The 6,855-nt window shown below is 47.5% G+C and overlaps 1 long non-coding RNA gene across 1 annotated transcript; it reads right to left on the bottom strand.

The window, feature by feature from the left end:
- Window positions 1–840: 840 nt before the first annotated feature.
- Window positions 841–3,918, bottom strand: LOC134323877 (uncharacterized). The gene is made up of 2 exons (XR_010014123.1): window positions 3,830–3,918; window positions 841–3,303 (listed from the first exon to the last, which is right to left on the bottom strand). It is a non-coding gene; the product is annotated as an uncharacterized LOC134323877 (long non-coding RNA).
- Window positions 3,919–6,855: the final 2,937 nt, after the last annotated feature.

The following is a 6,855-nucleotide window of genomic DNA, read 5'->3' on the forward strand; positions in this document are numbered from 1 at the left end:
ATCCAGCAGCCAATAGCTAATCCATTACTTCTGTTTACGTCTCATCATTGATTAACAAAACAGGAGCAGGAGTGTGTGCTCGACTGAGCGCTGCTGTGTAATATGAGCAGTTCGTTTCACTGAGGTTTGGTATTAAAAGGGGATTTTAAGAGGGGAGTGGAGCATGTTGGTATTTTGGACACGCAACATACCTGCATGATACTGCATTCCTTATTTACTGAACACTTCAGTGCACTAAGCTGAACTGTATACCAGGATAAACAAGGGAGTTATTAAAAGTCAAGTACCATTACTTAATAATAAAAAAACAAATTTTCAGATGAGTAGAAACCATGGAGGACACTTTGGGTATTGAGCTCATAATGGTTGTAGTTTGTGTTGTAAAATACTTTTTTTCCTATTTATTTATGCTTTTTCTCCCGGTTTAGCATAGCCAATTAGTCTTCCGCTGCTGGGAATCCCGAATTGCGTTAGAGGAGGGTATATTTGCCTTCTCCACGGCCCCTTCTTTTCAACCCATGCTCATGCACTTCTGCACAAGTGCCTCAGTCTGCCTACCAGGGTCCTTACACAGTGTTTGCACACCCCAACCACTTAGTCCGGCCTTTTTCCACACAACAGACTCGGTGGCTGATTTTGTCTGCTGCAGGCACTGCCAATTGTGCCTGCTAGATGGTGCCCAGCCAAACGGTAGCCGTGCACCGAGACTCAAACCAGGGTGTTCAAAATCTCAGCGCTGGTGTGCTAGCGGAATAGCCCGCTGTGCCACCTGGGTGCCCTGTAAAATACTTTTGTCATGTTTATATTTATTACACCGGTATGAGAAAAGAGGTTTCTAGGTTTTGTGGTAGTGCAAGGCAAGGCAAGTTTATTTGTATAGCACCTTTCATACACAGTGGCAATTCAAAGTGCTTTACATAAGGAAAAAATTTTTTATTAAAAGCATTAAAACATTCCTGAGATCTAGAACCTCAGAAAGACTTCTTGCAAACATTTAGTTACAATTAAGACAACATGAAATTCAAACAAAAGAGATAAAAAATTAAGAACATGAAACATTAAAAGAAAATATAGTAAAATATACCCTACAATTTAGAGAATATGAAATTAAAACAAGAGAGATACACGTTATTATAAGGGATTATTTGTATATATTAACAGGCAAATTACAATACTAAATACTAACACTATCCCACAGACTGACAGCAGACAAAGTAACTTATACTACCGGTCGTCACCAATAGAACAGTGTTCCAGTTCTACTGCCACACAATGACGCTCATATAGCGATTTCATCCATGGTGATATCTCTGTCTTACATAGACAGGCGTCCCAGACGTCTTTACTGTTTATCCTTAAACTACGGGTCAGGTGGAACACACAGCATCACCTTTTCTAGTACTATGGGCCAGACGGTATCACACAGCGTTGTCTGATTCCCACCGGGGTGGAACACACAGCATCACCTAGTACTGACACAACACAGGTACTATGGGGCAGACGGTATCACACAGCGTCGTCTGATTCCCACCGGGGTGGAACACACAGCATCACCTAGTACTGATACAACCCAGGTACTATGGGCCAGACGGTGTAAGATCACATAGGGACTACAAAATTGCAACTTTTGTTAAAATTTGCCAGTAAAAAAGTAGAATCGATCCTATTTTGTCCTACATGCCTAACTGTCCAGTAACACCTTGATTCCATAAGAAAATCTTATGGAATCTGTTGCACCTGTTGCAGGTTAAAAAAAAAATACTTAAAAATGTCATTGGGATGAATTGGAATGTAGATTATCAGTGTCTGACTGACTTCACAAATGTTCTTTTGACCTGATGGTTGAAAATTCCCAAACACACAATGCAAAACCTTCCAAGCTGAGTTGAAGCTGTTATGGTGCACACTAGAACTGATATGTCAAACTCGTGAGTTTGAATCTCTACTCTGCTATCGGCAAGCTGGGCCTGTATATGGACAATGATTGGCTTGTCCATGGGTATGATTTCTCAGCAATTATAACCTTTGCTGGCTGATTGATGGTGCCTGCACTGAGACGGGGGATAATGGATATCAATGCACGATGTTTAGGAGGGGGCATGTGTTAGTCACGTCTCTCCTCAGTCAGGAGTGGAGGTCGGGTAATGCGATCGGGTAATTGGATACAACTAAATAGGAAGGAAAATGCTTAAAAAAGAGTTGAGGTTGTTAATGATAAAAAGGGACAAATTCATATTAATGCTCACGTTTTTGGAATGAAACGTCGTCCTACAAGCACAAGGTTGGGTGTCATACTTATGGCCGTATATTCTATATTGACTATAAGACTCCCAGACTGGACTTAAAATGCAAATGGGTAAAAATTAAGCAACATTGTAGATTGGTTATCTAACTAGTGCATAAAACCATGCATGTGGAAGTCTGATGGACAGAAATGGGTTGAACATTTATTAGAAGAGCTGAAGAACTGAAGTGAATACTTGCAGTCATACTCCAAACTCTAGTGGAAAAACCTACAGGAGGAGAGGAGCATTAAATGTGGGCAAGTAAAAGCCTTTAAGTTTTCATGGGTTCATCCTAAGCTCCTGGCTAAACTAAAAAAAAAAAAAACATGTTTTTAAATATTGTCAAATAATTTTTGGACAGCATAGATTAAACAATATGAGCCACATCTAACCATAGATGGAAGTGCTAAACTAGGTGAATAAACATCTTGTCTATCCCAACTGTCCAATGCTTTTCCAGAATTCTGCAATACATGCTGTTGTTTTAAATCTATTACATTTACAAACTTATTTGAAATGTAGTTGTTTTGGGTACTATAGTGGTGCATCTGGCTAATATCAAATCACTGAGATCACAGTTCAAATATCAGCTGACACGACTGGCTACGTCTGGTGGGTGGGAGAGTCAAAAAGATTTTTCATTACTGCTGCAATTGTGGCCTCTGCTGGCTGGTCGATGCCCCTACACAGTGATAGAGGAGAGGATTTTAATTCATGTTTAGATCATGTTTTACATTGTTTGTTGACCTAATGGAAGCAAATGTTTGTCACAAGGACACCTAACAAACTGACACAGTGTTTAATCCAGTCAGAGGATCACCAGCAGCTTCAAATTAGAATGTAGCTTAAGGTCACATGCTGACCTTTAAACAGGACAACATTATTGGACTGCAAAAGGTCCTCCGAAGTGTCCATTTATTCAATTAGTGGAAATGTCAGCTTGCCAGAGAGCATAAAGATGAGCTGGCTGTGTTGGGGCCTGACAGCAGCTCTGTGTCAGGTTTCATGCTTAACCCACCTAGAAAAAAAACCAGAAGAAGGTCATTGCTTACATTTACAGTGTGCTGACAGTGTGCTTAGAGCAGAGAGAATGACAAGCAGTTACAAATAATATTCTATATATTATAGATATTTACAAGATCATCACATTTATTCATGAAGTTTGCAGTAAATTGGTAGTTGGCATGAACTCAGTGCAGTGGGAAAATAAATAAAAATAAATAAAAGTGGGAAAATAAATAAAAGAAATAAAATATAGTCAACAGTCAAAAACAAACAGGGTGGCACGATGGCTTGGCTGGCAGCACTGTCGCTTCACAGCAACAAGGTCCTGGGTTTGATTCCCAGGTTGAAAGATCTGTTTTTTTGTGTGTGTATGTGGAGTTTGCATGTTCTCTACCACATTCCAAAGACATGCAGTCAGATTAGCTGGAGCTACTTAACATGGCCCTTAAGTGTAAATGTAACAGAAGTTGTTTCTTGCATTTTGCTTAGTAAATTGTACCCACTGCGACCCTAAATTGTTAGGATCCGCCAGCACTTACCTTTTATTTTCAGGGTTTCCCAGCGTTTTGTTTTTATTCCGGTTTGTATTTTGTTTTTCTCCGTTTTCTTTAGTTTCCCCGATCGCTTTTGTTCTTGGTGGTGGTTTGCGTTTGTTTTCCCGTTTTGCTCCCTTCTCCCCCTAGCGGCCTGGAGCGGTACTGTTTTCGGAGGTTGCTGCGGTTCCAGCCAATAGATCGCTGGAGGGCGGACCCCACACACACCTGCGCCTCATTCCTCATCTCATCAACTCCTGCATTTAAACGCCGGCTTTTCTCTCACTCGTCGCCAGATTGTCTGCTTGCCATACGGTACACAGACGGCCGTTCGTTGTGTCCTTAAACCGTGAGTCCTCTTCTTGTACCTTCTCCTCTTTAACGTATTTTGTTTTTCATCGCGTCCTAGACCTTCCCCCCGTTCCTGCGTTCCTGCCGTTCCTGGTTTCCTGTGTTCCTGCCGTTCCTGGTTCTCCTATGTTCCTGCCGTTCCTGGTTCTCCTGTGTTCCTGCCGTTCCTGGTTCTCCTGTGTTCCTGCCGTTCCTGGTTTTCCTGCCGTTCCGCCGTTCCTGGTCATCCTGCATTCCTGCCGTTCTTGGTTCTCCTGCGTTCCTGCCATTCCTGGTTCTCCTGCCATTCCTGGTCATCCTGCATTCCGGTTCATCACTCCTGGTCATCAGTCCGCCCTGCAGTTCCCCGGCGCTTCCAGTACCGCTCCTGCCGCTCCCCTCTCGTTTTCTGTTATCTTTTTGGTTGTTTGTTTTTTGTCGTTTATTTATTATTTGTTTAAATAAAATATCGTATTATCACTTCTGGGTTTTGTTGTTTGTGCACTCGCCTTTGGGTTCCCCCCTAGTCTTTGGTGGGTTATTAACTAACCCTAACAGTACAATCTGGCCACCATGGAACCCACGGGTGCACAAACGGTTGAGGGGATCCTTATCCGCCATAACCAGATGCTGGGGACACTCAGCCAGCAGCTCGCTGACTTGACCCAGCAGGTAGTACGTCTAATACCTCCTAATCCTGTACCTCTTGCTCCTTCCCAGGTTCCGGTCGTACCTCCGACGGGTCCCGTGGTTCCAGGGTCCTCCGTGGAAACACCTGTCCCCAACCCCGAGCCCTTCTGTGGAGACCTGGAGAGGTGCAGAGGGTTTTTGTTCCAATGCGAATCCATTTTCCGTCAGCGTCCCACTACCTTTGCCACCGAGGCCAGTAAGGTGGCCTTTATTATTGGTCACCTGAGAGGCAGGGCCCTGACCTGGGCCGAAGCGGTACAGTCACAGACGGACCCTCGAGAGGGCTCGTTTGTTGACTTCCTCGCCCGGTTCAGGACAGTGTTTGACCACCCGGATTATTCGGGGAGTGCCTCTTCCCGACTATTTTCCCTGCACCAAGGTTCCCGGTCCGTGGCTGATTATTCTATTGAGTTCTGGACCTTGGCCGCCGACTCGGGGTGGAACGACGAGGCCCTCCGGGAGGCTTTCCGGCAAGGTCTCATCGACTCCCTGAGGGATGAGTTGGCGGCAAGGGACGAGAGCCCCGACCTCCACTCCCTGGTAGCTCTGGCCATCCGCTTGGATAACCGCCTCCGCAGCCGCCGCCATGAAAGGGCGGCCAGAACCGGTTCCAGGCTACCTTCCCCTTTGACCTGTTCGAGCCCCTCAGAGCCCTCAGGTGCCTCCAGTGTTGCCCCTATACCCTTAGTACCAATGCCTGAACCCATGCAGTTGGGGCGTGCCCGGTTAACCCCCCAGGAGCGGGCTAACCGCTTCAGGGCCGGGCAATGCCTTTATTGTGGTCAGGCAGGCCATATTCTCCGGGCATGCCCTGTCCGGCCAAAAGAGGGCGCCCGTCAGTAGCCGTGGGGGTACTGGCGGGCGACTCTCAGCTATCCCCCCTCCCACAACTATCCCAATCCTCCCAGCAACGCCACCTCCGCATGCAGGCAACCCTTTGTTGCCATGGCTGCTCGGTCCCTCTCCAGGCCTTGGTGGACTCGGGTGCGGAGGACAACCTGTTAGACGAAGGGCTGGCAAGTCAGCTGGGGGGGACCCTGGAGCCCCTGGACCCTCCTATCACTGCGCGAGCCCTGGATGGACGGATCATTGCCCGGGTGACCCACCGTACCGCGCCTTTGTCCCTGATCCTCTCAGGAAACCACCGGGAGACCCTCTCCTTCGTAGTTATCAAAGCTCCTCAGACCCCCCTGGTCCTAGGCTACCCCTGGTTGGCACGTCACAACCCCCACATCGACTGGGCTCGTGGACGAGTTGTGGCTTGGAGCGACTTTTGCCACGCCAATTGTCTGGTCTCCGCCATCCCTCAGCCGGGGAACGGGACAAGCACCACCCCCTCTGCAGCATCCCCTGACCTGTCCAAGGTGCCCCGGGAGTACCACTTCCTCCGCGAGGTGTTCAGCAAGTACCGGGCCCAGTCTCTACCCCCTCACCGACCCTACGATTGTGCCATCGACTTGCTGCCTGGTGCCCCACTGCCTACCAGTCGGCTCTATAACCTCTCTCGTGCTGAGAGGAGCACGATGGAGAGCTACATCTCGGAGTCTCTGGCCGCCGGAATCATCCGCCCCTCATCATCTCCCGTAGGAGCTGGTTTCTTTTTTGTCGAAAAGAAGGATAAGACCCTGCGGCCATGCATCGACTACCGGGGCCTCAACCAGATCACGGTCAAGAACCGGTATCCCCTGCCGTTGATGTCGTCGGCCTTTGAACCCCTGCACAGTGCTACCATCTTCACAAAGTTGGACCTGCGTAACGCGTATCACCTGGTGCGGATCCGAGAAGGCGACGAGTGGAAGACGGCGTTCAACACCCCGCTCGGCCACTTCGAGTACCTCGTAATGCCCTTCGGGCTTTGTAACGCCCCAGCAGTCTTCCAAGCCTTGGTCAACGATGTGCTCAGAGACTTCCTCAACCGGTTCGTGTTCGTCTACCTTGACGACATCTTGATTTTTTCCAAGTCCCGGGAAGAACACGGAGCGCATGTCCGGAGGGTCCTCTCTCGGTTATTA

This window comes from Trichomycterus rosablanca, chromosome 12, assembly GCF_030014385.1.
Source record: "Trichomycterus rosablanca isolate fTriRos1 chromosome 12, fTriRos1.hap1, whole genome shotgun sequence".
NCBI classification, from domain to species: Eukaryota; Metazoa; Chordata; class Actinopteri; order Siluriformes; family Trichomycteridae; genus Trichomycterus; species Trichomycterus rosablanca.